At 45.5% G+C, this 14,995-nt stretch overlaps 1 protein-coding gene across 5 annotated transcripts in view; it reads left to right on the top strand.

Moving 5' to 3' along the window:
• The first annotated feature begins 2,444 nt into the window (after positions 1-2,444).
• The window catches only part of Foxn3 (forkhead box N3), a 364,206-nt gene continuing 351,655 nt past the window's right edge, over positions 2,445-14,995 (top strand). For 3 of the 5 annotated variants that reach the window (XM_029484509.1, XM_021179586.2, XM_029484504.1), the window contains exon 1: positions 2,453-2,524. The gene's annotated coding sequence lies outside the window, so the exon portion shown is untranslated. Of the gene's footprint in view, positions 2,525-14,995 lie in introns of all 5 variants that reach the window. The other 2 variants (XM_029484506.1, XM_029484505.1) reach the window with 1 other exon arrangement.

Raw genomic sequence — 14,995 nt, 5'->3', positions numbered from 1 at the left:
AATGATGGACTCCAGCCTTGAGCCTGCTTAGTAACGGGGCTGCTTTGTGGTATCTCACGGTTCCCTGTCAGTGCTAAGGCTACCTGGATCCTACCGTTCACACACCATTTTAAGGTATGGTATGACTATAAAGTCTTTAGTGTTTCCACGAAGAGATCAGACAAATCCATCAGGTGAATTTTACACAAGTTCTTCCAAGCAGTTCCCCAGGGAGACACATACACCTCCTCTACCCTCTCCCTGACTGGCTCCTTCTTCAATAGCTGTGCTCACTTTACAAAGTTTCTGTCTGTGGGGTTCAATGCCATTCAGCCCTTCACCTGGCTAGCAACAGGTTGGAACACATCATGAGAAGTGACACTTGGTTTTGGCAAAGAGGAGGAGGAGGAAGTGGAAGGCCACACACAAATCCGGCTGCTGAGTTTCCCACGGGTACAGGAAAGCTGAGAAGTGACTCCCCAAAGTGCCATCAGATGCCAGGGGCTGCTAAGGTCGGCTTGGGGACACTCTGGGTCTCACTAAGGGCTCACCTTATATCTAAGATCCTTGACTTTGGGGCTTATAAACCCTCTCAGAGGGGACACTAGGAAGTCATCAGTTTCTACTGCAGATATATACCCCGTGTGTATAAAGCAGAGTCAATAGTGTCTCTGACACAGAACAAAACAAAACACAAACAACAACAATAAAAACAGAAACAGTGTACCTGGGTGACTGAGGCACTCACTTAGCCTGGAGCTGGAAGCCTCAGAAGAGAAATCTGAACAGTCCAGGTCCTGCTAGCAACATTTTTCAGCAGAGACTAAAACGTGGCCATGCTGTAGACTGGGGCTCTGCTTCAGGTAAGAAAGAAGGATGCTGAAAACCTACCTGCATTCCCACAGTGCTTGCAGAGAGGTAGGAGGGGGACAGATGGTATGCTCTGACTACCAGGGCTTGCTGCAAGGGGTGGGGGTGGGGTGGGGGGAGACCTGAGGCTGAGATTCCATCCACACTGGTCACCAGCTGGGTGGCTTTGGACCAGTCAGTCATTCCTGACCCTCCACTGTCTCCTTTGGAGGTGTGGTAAAGATCACTGGTGAAGTCCTTTGAAGATGGGCGAAGACTACCATGTTACTACACTAGGCGTGAAAAGAGTCACCTGTGATACTCAGTTTATAATGTTTTAAAAATCTTCTATCGCTGGAAGGGAGAGGCCACAGCACTTCTTAAAGGGACATTTCCTGTTCTCAAATTAGAAGTCAGAAGCCACGGTTTTAGTTTTCTTTTTGGTGTAAACCACAGCACCAGCGGTTGTTGCTATTAGCAGTCTGGCTGAACTGTGATCTTCTAACTTAGACTGTAGGAATCCCTGAAAGAATACTTTTCGGTTGCCAAGCCTTTCAAACAGGTTTCCCCAACTAAAGCACTGTTATCATGAATTAGGGGCTAATGGAATTGTCTTCTTAAAGGAGAACCTGCGAGATTCCAGTTAGGCCACAGTAGAGAGCCAGGAGGGTGGAAGATGGGGTGGAGGTGGAGTTGGGGAGGGGTGGGATGGGGGTGGGGCTGGGAGCCGTTGGTTTAGTGAACTCTTGCAAGGTAACACACTTGTTCAGAAAGAAAATTTTACAGTCCTCCTAATGGCGCACGAGCTGATTTGTGAATCAATCCAGGATCATAATTTACTTTTGGTTTATGGGATTTGGGAATTTTCGCATTTGTTTTAATTTGTAATTAAGTTTTCTCTACGAGGCACACCATATGCCACCATTAATTCTCTCTAGTTGATTTCTTAGGAGACATGGGTGCATATTTTGATGTAATTTTGGAGGTCTTTTGAAAATCAGATGACTACGTGGTGAGCCATATGGGGCTTTGTTATTTAAAACACAAATTATAAAGCTAGAGAAAGCAAAATAGAAAAAAAAACCCAAAAAACCAAAAAACTTCTAACGGGGACAAATTGGGGAGAAACTGGTTTCAAGCGCACAAATTGTCTACTTTTTTTTTCTCCCCGATATTCTGAAATCTCTGAGGATCCCGCGATGTCTCTTACCTTCTGTGAGCGCACTCTATACCACAGGTGCACGGAGCAACCCTCCCGGCCACGCTTGTGCTTTCCGCCCAGGCTGCAGATTCTAGCATCTGCCTTCTGGGAATTCGGCTGGAGCCAGCGCCTTTCTTTGCACACCCAGGCTTTGGCACTGAGCTCCGCTTTCTCCGCACCCACGGCGGCTCGGCTTTCCCGCTCGTGCTTTCCCGGGGCTCCCCCTCCCTGGCCGCCCCTCAGTACGTGCAGGCTGCAGAACGGGCCGCGGCCCGGACGGCGAGCGCTAGGACCCAGTAGGACTCCGGGCCCGGGTGGGAGCCGAGCCGCCGACCCCGGGCAGGCGCCGGGCGCTGGAGCCGGGTGTTCCGGCCGCGGTCGGTGCAGCTCGGCTGGGAGACGGCGCGAGCCGGCGGCGGGGCCCCCCGCGAGTCCAGCGCCGCCGCAGCCCCCCAATGCGGACGCGAGAAGCAGCTGGGGGGCAGGCGATCGAAGGTAAGGAAAATGCGGCTCTCTGGCTGCCTAGCGAGCCTCTGCCCGGGTTAGCATTGTCACCCCGAGCCTCGCTGCCCAGGCTGCCCATTTTGGGGGGCACCCTTGGCTTTTTATCTTAAGGTGTCCGCCCCCATCTGTGCTCCTAGTTTTGGATTGATTTATAGCATGCAGCCCAGAATGGGAAAGATCCAGGGATGGCGAGTTGGTTATTTTCATTAGTTTTTGTCTCAAAAGTAAGTTCATTTAAAAAAGAAAGAAAGAAAAGAAAAAAGTTTTTTCCTGGAATTTGTAGATAGCTGGTTTTACATTTTTATTTTAAAAATTCGCAGACAATGGATATTTATAAAAATTACCGAATAATTGATGTAATTCCGTTAATGACTTCGGAGGGAGGCGGCTCTGGAGGGTCCTCAGGCATGACTTGTATTTTCAAGGAACTAACGTGTTAAATGTGGAGTTTGGCTGGGGCAGAGTTACAGCATCGCTGTTGTAACTGTTTTGCTATCAATTATAAACAGAGTGTCTATGGGCAGTTTAAACCTCATTTTCAAATACCGGAGCTTCATATCCCGGCGTGACATGGACAAACCAGAATGTCCATTGAAGGAAGCAGGAGTGTTTCTGTTTTTGGAGAAAAACGTTGCTTTGAGGAGAAAAAAAAAAAACCCAACAGATTCCTAGCCCGGGAGACTATTTTTCATGCTTTGTTTATAGTCTGGGAATGACATTTGGGAAAGGGGAACGCGGTCTTTCTTGGGAGCTTTTAATCGTGGGGGTTATTAATTTATTTAATTTATTAGTTTCAATTGGTTGGGCTCCGGGAGCCTTCCGTCACCAGGTTATGCTAGCGTTGGGACACAGGATTGCGAAGGCGAAACTGCCAGCCCGGAAAGGACTGGACCGGGCTGGTGGAAGCTCCCTGTGGCGCTGTTGTAGGCTGGGTGCTACCGGCTCATTGAGGAAAATGGGGATGGCTCTCCGAGCTGAGGAAGACATCAGTATTTCCCTTTTGTTCCCTGTTTTTTCCATTGATCTCCAGCTCTGCCTTAGCCAGGGGGAGCAGCTCTGAGGGTGCAGAGAGCCCTGAAGACTGCACGAATGTCTGGAGCCCGCTCTAACTCTCACACTGATTGGTCAGTCTGATGGGGACTTAGGAAAACAGTCACCCGAAACCGTCTTTTAAAACCTCGTCTTAATTTCAGATCTGCCGGCTTGTACATGGGTTCCTGCGTGGTTTCTCTTTTGATCTGGGTGCATCTGGCTCGCTCTGGGTGTCTTTATCTTTAATTTTGTGTTGTTGTTTCTATCCAGATAAAGTAGGCCATTTTGGTGACAAATTTCTCTGCAGATGTCAGCTTCTAGCTCGCACTGATAGATGTGGGGCTTCACAGTGATTTCTCTCCGTAAGTTGTAGGATGCAAAGTTGCTCAACTTGGAATTAATTTTTCCTAATTTTTTTTCATCTGAGCATTTAAATAGCTACACCAACAGATGGAAGCTTAACTGTATCATTACTTTGATAATTTAAGTGCCTTGTGAATTAGCATGTTTCTCGAGCTAAATCTTAAGTCTTTAGACAGTGAAAGAGAAAACAGACAATGAGAGGCAAGCAATCGAGATCAGCTTGCAGACTGTTGCAAGAAATTGTGGCGTCTGCTTTGAGCAGAATACAATTCACATCCAAGAAGGGGCGGGGGTGGGGGGGTGAGGGGTCTTTTACCACAGAAGGCAGAATTAGAGATAGGGGATGAAGCGGGATCTCTATAAGACAGCCTGCAGCCTCTGGACATCTTCATTTGAGCCTTAAAGTGCCTCATTAAAGAAGCTGGGTCCCAGAAGTTGTTAACCGTATAAACACTTTTCTGATTGGTTTAAATATTTAGACACAGGAAGTAGATGGTATCTAGTAACCCAGGGATGGAGACATGGTTGTCATAGAAACTGAGAAGTGTAACCCCACCCCACCCCCACCACACATGCATTCACTACCATGACCACCACTTAGGGGGGAAAAAAAAAAGCCCTGCATGTCATCAGGGATGCTTGGAGAACTTGCTGGCTTCTGTTAGCTTTCCCACAACATCTGTTGAAACCTGAGACCATGCCTGTCAAACCAAGGTCATTTTACAACAACAACCAAAAAAACAGAGCCCTCTGGATTTTGTAACTGTATTTTTATTGAAAATAGTTCAGGGAAGAGCCTGAAAGCCAGGGTGAGCTTTCATGCTTACTTAGCATTTTGCATCCTCTGAGTTAAGCAAAGAGGAAGGCTGCAAAGAGTACATTTGAGCCATTAATTGTAGAACTATGTGTCTGCTACTAGAGGTGTGTGTCTCCTGTTAGAACAGAAGTCCTTTTTTTACAGACTTATAGAGACCAGAATGCAGCCAGCGGAGGCTGGGTCATTTGGCAAAGGCGTAATGAAGTGTTTCCGTGCTTGCAAGCCGGTTCCAGGTGGAGTTGAGGTGTTTGATCATGAAGGTCTCTGGGGGTTTGGACAGGTTCTCTTGGGCTGTGTCTGGTGCTCAGGGGAGCAAAGGGCAGGGTGTTCTTGGTGGCTGAGCAGGGGGAGGAGGTGCTCCTAAGTGGAGTGAGGACCGTTTCCAGACTGCAAATACGACTGCCCAGTTGATTAGATGCATTTCCTCTCCCGTGAATGGAGAGCGGTGCTTTCCCGGTTTTTTTTTTTTGGGGGGGGGCGGTCCTCCAAGCCGTTAGCACACGTATCAGCTATATCTTATTCATGGTGAGGAATATCAAGGAGAGAAGTTTAATCACCTCCTCCAGTGCCCCCTTTTCATTCATTTTGCTCAGCAGAGAATAACCAAACATTCCTCTCCTAAAATTGGACTTTGAGGTGTTTCAGTAAAACTTGTCGATATAACAATCAACACAGTGGCTAGAATTTGACCTGTTGTATCAGTGGCAATCTTTAAATGGTAAGGTGTTTTTTTTTTTTTTTTTTAGTATTTATTATTATTAATTATGCATAGCTGTATGTATCTGCATGTGGGTGTGGACACATACCAGAAGTCCTTGGAGCTGAAGTTCCTGACTGTTTAATCTGTGAGCCCTCTCGTGTAGGTGCTGGGATCCGAACGCAGGCCCTCTGGAAGAGACCTCTTAACTACTGAGCCATCTCTCCAGCACCCCTTTTAAAATATTTATTTGTTTGTTTATTTATTTATTTTCAAGGCAGGATTCCTCTGTGTAGCCCTGGCTGTCCTGGAACTCACTCTGTAGAGCAGGCTGGCCTCAAATTCACAGAGATCCACCTGCCTCTGTCTTCTAAGTGCTGAGATTAAAGGTGTACACCACCCCCACCCTGCCAGGCTCCTTAATTTCAAGGTCTTAATATTTGTGTTTAAAATAACTTCTCTCCATATGTGGTATATTTAGCACTGCACTGGACCCTTTTCTTAAACAAGGTTTTAAATTTTATTTAAATTGCAGTTTGGTACTTCTAAAAGAATATCACATCTCCCTTGTTTTTCTCAACTGATTGCCTCAAGGAGGGGGGGGGAGGAGAGATGAAAGAGTTCCTATATGTTTTAATGCTTATTTAATATCCTATATTGATGGTGTAGCAAATAGCTTAGAGCCATGTAGTGTCCATGATCCGATTATGGGTGTAGTTCACGATCCCACGTTATCAAATATTTGGTGCTCCGGGACTTGATGGCATAACTGGTCCCTCTCAGCAAAGGATTTCCTGTTGAGAAGTTATCTGCAAGTACAGCAAACTGCCATTGGCAGGAAACCTGACAGTTGCTTGTTTTTACAAACTGAAGGAAGTGAATGAGACTTGTTAGTTTCCAGTGTCTACCTTGACTCGCTCCAGCCTGCCCCAGCGTTTGCTCAGTTCAAAGGAGGCGACCATGAGTTGTACGAACGATGAGCCTGCTTCAAATCACTGGCACTTCCGTGAATTTCTATTTTGACTTTAGAATTGGAAGAATTAATCCTTACGCTGTCAGGTACAGCTTTGTTCACCAATACAAATGAGCAAGGTGCTCAATGAAGTCCTAGCTCATTCCCGGTTGTCAGAAAGTCACTGATAGAATCATTCAAGCTGGCACTGTTTGGATGGCTGTGCCAAATTTTTTAACAGTAGTTTCAGAATACCAATCAAATGCCAAAGGAGGAAAGAAGGGGAGGAGAGAAGGAGAGAGGGAGAGAGGGAGGGGGACTGTCCTTCTCTGCTTGCTTCTGAGGGGGGAAATTCATAAAGAACATATTTCAGGTATGTGCCAACCTTGCTGGCAGCCAGAAGCACAAGGTAGGTGTGGGTCTGTAAAAAGGCGCTTGAGAGAGAAACATCACAACTTTGAAAGCATCTACTATTTGAAATCATTATTCATTTCACTATTTTAATGTTGGATAATCTCATGTTTAATTGCTTCAATTCATGAATGTTCCATATTCTGGAGGGGTAGGAGGAAGGGCAAGCCTCTTTATAAGCCGTAAGTACATAGACCCCCATAATAGAACCAGCTGTTGGAATGGCCCCCACACACGTTTTCTTTGGCATCGTTTTTTTGTTTTATAGTTAGCACCAAGTAGAATCTTAAGCAAGATCCTGAATGGAATCAAAGAAGAGCTAGCTACTCTAACGGAACCAGGAGCCCAGAGGTGGTGACTGCCCTCCAGGCAGCACCTGGGGCTAGCACTAGAACTCAGAACTCTGCCAACATAGTTGCAAACCCTCTGCTTTTTAAATGGCCCAAATATTCTCCTAAGGAAGCCAGAGGAAACTGCCTTCAGGGCCCTATGCCAACTCAGCTCAAAAGAACTTTTGCCTGGGCGATTTCAGAGGACCCTTGTTCTCAGAGAGAGAGTGGGGGAGGGGAAAGGTAACAATCCCTTATGTCTCACCACACATCCTGAGAAACTACTGGGAACCCAGAGAAAGATCTGACCAGTCACTGCATGGCAAAGTCCCAGGCTTGTTCTAATGAGAAAAAAGTCTTTTTCAGGGGTGTAAAAATGCAGGCTTCCTTTATACGTGGTGATAGGAATGGCATGTGGGCGTGACCAAGGTGGTCCACTGTCAACTTGCTGGGAGGCTTGGAGTCAGTCTCTTTCAGTGTGGTTCTGTCAGGGATGGAGATAGCTCATATAGCATCAACTAGGAATGGAAGCTCTGCTGAGCTGTGTACATTGGCTTGGAGGACTCACGTGTGTCGTAAGGTGATAACACGCAGATGATATTTGAATTATCATCAAATAGACTCGGTTATCTCTTCTACTATGAGAATATCCTGAAACAATGTAGATTCTATGTAGATTCTGCTCAGGTCCCCCTTGTGTTCCAGATACAACTGGTAGCGGGGACTTTTAGGTGTGCTGGACAGGGGAATCCTCTTCTACCTAGCATTTAAATGCTTTTCTTTATTCTTTATTCTTATATCGTTATTGGCGTGTGTGATGTAAGGGCAGCTGTGCACGTGGAGGCCGGGTTCTAGCACAGGTTAGGTTCTAGGGATTGGTTTCTGACTTCTATTGAGCACCAAGTAGGAGCTCATGCCAGCTTTGGAAACATCGGAACCTACTGACCCATCTCTCCAGCCTTACCTTGATTTCCACACATCCATGAGCTGAGCCAGAGGTATGAGGCAGCAGAGACCCCAGCAAGCTGTAGGGAGTTGGATTGTTCTGAGAGACACAGCCAATCTCCTGGCACTGATCCTCGGAGGTCGCACAGCTGGGGAGTCTAGAAGAAAAAAAGGACGCATAGCTCCTCTCCCTCCTCCCGTTCCTTGTATTGTGCTTGCCCGGCTCCCACTGTCTGCATGGGGCTGGAGATCATGATTAAAATAATCAGTGTTGGAGGAAGCCACAGAGCTTCCAACCATTTTTTTTTTTTTTAAAGAAAGCATTTCCTCTAAAAGATGAAACTAGTAGAGAGCACAAAATTGTCGGCCGCAGTAGTGGATGGAAATGATTGTGGGTAACTTTCAGTTATTGAATTGCGCTGAATAAAGCTTTTCAGCTGTTTAAGGCCTCCTCCTGCCTCCTCCCACCCGCCTTTCAAGGAAGGAGTGTGTTGAGCCCGGCAAGCCAGTGGAACCTTCAGAGCCAATTCCACATGGCAGAGCCATTCTGCTTTGGAGTGGGGCGCTATATCTCAATAATCTTGGGATTTGTGTTTGGTTTTGATTGTTTTGTTGCTTTGGTTTTAAGACAGGGTCTCATGTATCCTTGGATGGCCTGGAACTTGCTATGGGGTCAAGGATGGCCTTGAACTCCTGACCTCCCTGCTTGGTTACAGATATGTACCCTCATGCTGGCTTTGTGTGGTGAGGGGATTGAGCCCAGGTTTTTGTGCATAGCGGGCACTCTATCAAATGAACTACGTACTCAAACTAAGGGCTTGCTTTGTTAACGGAAGGATGCCCACCTGTTACCAGGAGGCTGCTGTGGCTGTCCTTGAGGGCTTTGCGAAGTGTGGGCCAGTGTGTGTCCAGTACAGAAGCAAAGATCTGGAGTGAGCAAGCTCTGCTTGGAAGAGGGATTTTAGCATGTCATTCAAGGTTGATTTGGAAACCCAGAAAGATCTCTTTGTGCCTTGAAATGTTCTGATTTAACAAACTTAATAGTTGTGTAGGTGAGCCACGTGGTGGTAGTGGTGGTTCATGCCTTTAACCTCAGCACTTGGGAGGCAGAGGCAGGAGGATTTCTGAGTTCAAGGCCACCCTAGTTTATAGAGCTAGGTCTAGGACCCCTGGGGCTACACTGAGAAACTCAAAATAAAATAAATAAATAGTTAGACTTTAAAATGAGATCAGCAAACAAACAAACAAACCCAAAAAACAAAAACAAAAAAAACAAGCTGGGCATGGTGGAGCATGTCTTTAATCCCAGCACTCGGGAGGCAGAGGCAGGCGGATTTCTGAGTTCGAGGACAGCCAGGACTACACAGAGAAACCCTGTCTCGAAAAACCAAAAACAACAACAACAACAAAAAACCAAAAACAAACAAACAAAAAAGTGAGATCAGCAAAGCACTACTGATGAGTTAATAACCAACTCTGAACTAAAACCATTGTGTCTTTTCTTGAGACTTTATTAGCATATAGAACTCTCTCAGGAAACAACAACTTTCTCTAGGCAACGTTGGCCATATTGGGTGACAGAAGAATGACACTGTCCTGAGAAGGGGTTTGTTTCACTGGATCCTACTTTCTGCCTTACTTCATTTGAGTCTCGCAATAACCTAGTGTTGATGTCAATAACTAATATCTAAGGAAACGGAGGCAAGAACAGTCCTAGAGCCACAAATTCTCTAAAGAACCAGCTCTCTCACCTCCTGAATCCAAGCTACAGCCTTTGCCACCCACTGACCACGTACAAGCAATCTGATGGATTCCTGCCTGGGAGTGGCGGCACCGCCTTCCACAGATGAAATGGAGCCTCCTTCCTAGAAAAATGGGAGCGGAGAATGGCGAAGGCTCTCGGTGACTCTGGGAAGAAATGGGATTTTTGCCTGTTGACTTTCATGTTCATAAGTGATGGGCGGGGCCTCTTAGGTCCCTCGTTGGTGAGTTTTACTTCTTCATCTTCATCTTTTGGATTGTCTTCAGCCATCCTGGAGCACATTCCCTTACTTGGTAAACAAACGATCCTGTCCACGGCGTAGGCTTTTCCTGAGTTCCACGATAGCCTACCCAGCCTGGCTGCTGGTGGCATTCCTAACCCGTAAACAGATTTCCTGGAAGTATCCAGCTTTAGAAGTAGGAATAGCCTAGCAAGCTCATGTGTGCAAATCCGGCAGCAGCTCTGTGACTGCTTTTTTATTTGATGGTTTTCTGGGTATCCTACTGTGCTTCAGATACTTGTGGCTGGATGGTTAGAACTGGCAATCGGAGAGATTCAGCAATGTGTGTTCCTTGTTCTCAGGGTCTCTTATCGGGTCCAATAAATAATCCACATATTTCTGTGTCACAGGTATGAGTTTGTATATTTCACATATATGAAATCACTTCAAGGAATCGGTTGAGAGAGGTGCTAAAGACGTATGTAAATGTAGGGAAATGGATCATCCACAAATTCAGAGAACATTAATTTGACACCTATTGTATACCACCGACTGTGCCCAATCCCTTGCAAACAGTGTGCTACCTGCTCTGGAATTCATACCAACCTTGTAAGTGGAACTCTTTCAAAATGTGGCTCTCTTAAATTTTGTATTCTAATACCATCTTCGCAAGGACAGTTGAAGGTTATATATTTTACCTAAGAGCTGATCCCAGGAAGGGACAGGAAGGCAGCCAACAGTGAGTGAGCTGTCCCTCTCTAGAGCACTGGGCACACTTAAACTATGTGGGAACTGGAACACTCAGCCCCTGGCTCAGGACCACTCTCAGGGGATTCACATTTTAGCATCTGAGGTCCCCGTGCGAGCTAACAGAGCAAGCTTTGTCCCGAGAAGGTGTTTGGGTCTGGACACCTTTGGAAGGTGGAGCTGTCATGTACTGGGATGTCAGGCACAAGGTGGACAAGGCTAGGGTTGTCTTAGCAGTTTTCATTGTTACCGTGTATTCATCAGCTCTTTCTCCAGTCCTAGAACTATAGATGTGCTTGTGTGTGTGCATAAGTGTGCATGCACGCGTGTGAATGTGTGTGCATGTGTGCATACATGTGTGTGAGAGAGTGTACATGCACATGTGTGCTCATGGAGACCAGATGTCTGCATCAGGTGTCTTCCTCAGTTGCTTTCCATCTTATTTTTTGAAGTGTGAGTCTCTCACCAGCAGATCTAGAACTCTTGCTTTTGACTAGACTGGCTGGCCAGCAAGCCCGGGCGGGGGATTCCTCCTGTCTCTGCCCCCCAGTGCTCACATGACAGGTGGACCAGCTGTTTATGAAGATAGAAAAAAAAATCAGGGCCTCATGTTTCACTCTGCATACTAAGCCGTCACCCTAGCCTGGACAGGTGTCTTTTTAGTCACCTTGTGAGCTTACCAATGAGTGAGTGCCCCGGAGAGTAGGATTTTAATGTGCAGAGTGAGACCAAGGAATGGGACGGACAGTTCAGAGTCACTTGGGTAGACGTCTCCAGGACGGAAGTGCCTGTTTTCTGTTCTTTTCCATTCCTTTCTGCTTTCTGTCTCTCACATGCTCCTCATTTTCCAGGTTAGGAAACTTGGACTCCATCTCCACTCCAAGCATCTGTTTTATCCCCAAGGCTTCTGTTGCCGTCTTTCAGTTCCTCTTGTCTTAAATGAGTTCTGTCTGGTGCCCTGCTCCATGAATTCCACGAGCGACCTCAGGGAGGCTCTGTCCTGATAGCCTTTTCTCTATCTATGCTCTCAGAGCCACCTACCCCCAAACAGCTCACCAGGTCTGGGTTTTGATGCTAGACCTCTGTTTCCGACTTATTTCCACTAACCCCGCTGGGTGCGTCGAGGGAGTTACTTAACCTTAGACTCCAGTCTTGGCTGCTGTTTCCTTAAGTAACATGGGAATCTTAAAAGGATTATTGGAGAAGCTAAATCCTAGAGTCCTTGAAAAAGGACGTGTCTCGGAGCCTGGCATGTAGTCAAAATTACTGAGCTATTCTTCTTGCCGTTTTGTTAATATTACTACTGTCTCCCTCGTCCACTGAGAACCGGCTGGCTGAGGCTCCCTGATACGTACCTTATCAAATCTGTGCTCTGCCACACTTTCAGTTCCTTCTGTAATCCCTGTCCTTGCTGCTCAGGGAAGGGCCTGGGATCTGGTTGACACAACACTGGTTTAGACAGCAAGTGTCCCCATGCTTGTCGTGGCTTCTCTGGTTCCACTGCCATTGTGCCTTCGTGCCCTGGCCACGGCCTTTTTTGTTGTCCACATTGTAGACTGTCATTTTAATCCACTTAAAACCTTCAGTGTGTAGAACAAAGCAGCTTCTGTCTCTTGTCTGGGCAACCTTCCTCCCGGCACACACCTGAGCATCAAGAGGAAGCTTTGGTAGTGCCCGTCTTACAGCTTAGCTGTTCCTGATCATTCTCACGCTGCCCCCCAATTCTCAGTCTCTCTCCAAGACCGGTGCTCACTCCACCATGCCCGCTCGCCTAGTCCCACCCTCATGATGTCAGGTATGCGAATTGATATGAGACTCGCTCTTCTCTTTCTCTTCAGAGGCAGAGGCAGCTCAGGGTCCTGAGTCCATCCAAAACTTGTCTGTGTGGTGTGTGGATACAGGTTCACTTTTTTAATGCAACATACATGCACACATGCAACTATAGTATACAATGGAATAGATATCCAAATATTGTATCTGCATACAGTATACATACATGTAAACATTGCCTGTCTACTTACATCTGTGTCCACAGTTTTGTTTCTAGATGAGCTAGCACTACAGCTGCATTTCTTTCTGTGTCTTGGTTTGTGGACCAGCGTGTTCTATACTTATTTGAATTATTAAACTTTTAATTTAATCATACATGTGCAGAACACTGGTCTCTAGCTTGATTTCTTAAAGATTTATATTTATTTATTTATTTTTATTTTATGTGCATTGGTGTTTTGACCACATTTATGCCTGTGTGAGAGAGTGTCAGATGCCCTGGAACTGTAGTTAGTCAGTTGTGAGATGCCACCTGAGTGCTGGGACTTGAACTCAGGTCCTCTGGAAGAGCAGCCAGAGTTCTTAACCACGGAGCCATCTCTCCAGCCACTGGTGTGTATTTTTGAGTGAACGTAGCCACATACCAACATCTAGACCAACAAACTGAGCACTATCTACATCTGAGAAGCTTCTCTGCACCTTAAACCACTTTGTCCTGGGGATGGCCACCTCCCTAATTCTGAGCATCATTGGCTAGTTTTGTCTGTGTATGAATTTTATATAAAAATAATCTGGACGATGAGATAGCTTACACAGTGTCTGAGGACTCTATTGCTATGAAGAGACACCATGACCACAGCAACTCTTATACAGGAAAACATTGAATTGGGACTGGCTTACAGTCTTGAGGGTTAGTCCATTACCATCATGGAGGGAGGCATGGCAGCATGCAGGCAGACAGGCTGGAGAGAGTTCTATATCTAGTTCTTCAGGCAGCGTGATGCTTGCCACTAAACCTCACATCCAGAGTTCAAATCCAGAGTTCAATATGGTGGAATGAGAAAATCTACTCCTGTAACTTGTCTGTGATCTACACACTCATGCACTTGCATGCAAACACATACAAAGTGAATACATAAAACATAATATAACGTAAAACTATACAGTGTGTTCTCTTTTGTATTTGTTTTTCCTACTTATCAATTTGTTTCTGAGAACTCAGGTGGGACGGCTTGTTACATGTAGCGATAGTATGCTCTTTTGTTGCCATCTAATGGATATGGCTTTAGAAATGGTGCTGGCATCAAATTTGATACATGATTTTTAGTGAGCATGTGCTACATTTAGGCCTGTAGGCTACTTGCTATATCCAAGGTTATGCATATCGTAAAAATAGGAAATTGATTTTGTTGCACTATCCAGAATACACTATCCAGAAATAATTTAATTTTCTTAATTCTATCATGTATTGCAAATTCTTTTGGATTTTTTATAGGTGATCATATCATATCATATCATATCATATGCAGATAACATCTGGGTTGCTTTCCAGGCCTTGTAGCGTGGCTTTTTTTCCTTGCTGCACTAGCTAGATAGATCCTGTCACAGTGGACTGAGGATGAAAAGTCTCTGTAGGTCACTGTATCACGTTGGTGACCTTACCCAAAACATACTCACTGTCATAATCAGACACACAGTATTGACAGGGGGTATGTTGTAGACTCCTTTGTCCAGTGCAAACATTATTTTTATTTTCTCATTTTTTTATTGATTTCCTAACTCATGGATAGATGTCAAATGATTTTTCTACACTCATTGTGATATTTATATATATACACACACACTACAATATATATATTTCCCTTTAATGCGATGATTTTCATCAGTTGATTTGTAAGTGTTAACTTTATTTTTCTGGAATAAGATCACTTTTGTAAGTCTGCGAACATTGATGAGATTGATTTGATGATAATTCTTAGGGTTTTATGTCTGTGTTCGGGAGTGTACTTCAGTTCTATATAGTTCTCTTTTCTGAAACACTTCTTATTTTATGTTTATGAGTGTTTTGCCTGCATGTAAGTCTATGTAACGTGTGCATGCTTAGTGCTTCTGCATGCCGAGGACAGAAGAAGGCATTGGATGCCCTGGAACTGGAGTTACATGTGGTCGTGGGTTATAGGAATCGAACCTGCGTCCTCTGGAAGAGCAGCCAGAGCTCTTAACTCATGAGCCTTCTCTCTAGGACCTAGCTCTTGTTTCTTACCAAGACTTGATAGCACTGCTTTGTTTTGTTTTGTTTAAACCCTTGTCTTAGTCAGGGTTTCTATTCCTGCACAAACATCATGACCAAGAAGCAAGTTGGGGAGAAAAGGGTTTATTCGGCTTACACTTCCATGCTGCTGTTCATCACCAAAGGA

Source organism: Mus caroli, chromosome 12 (assembly GCF_900094665.2).
Source record: "Mus caroli chromosome 12, CAROLI_EIJ_v1.1, whole genome shotgun sequence".
NCBI classification, from domain to species: Eukaryota; Metazoa; Chordata; class Mammalia; order Rodentia; family Muridae; genus Mus; species Mus caroli.
Note: the sequence above shows the minus strand (reverse complement) of the source record. Positions and strands in the feature narration are given on the sequence as shown.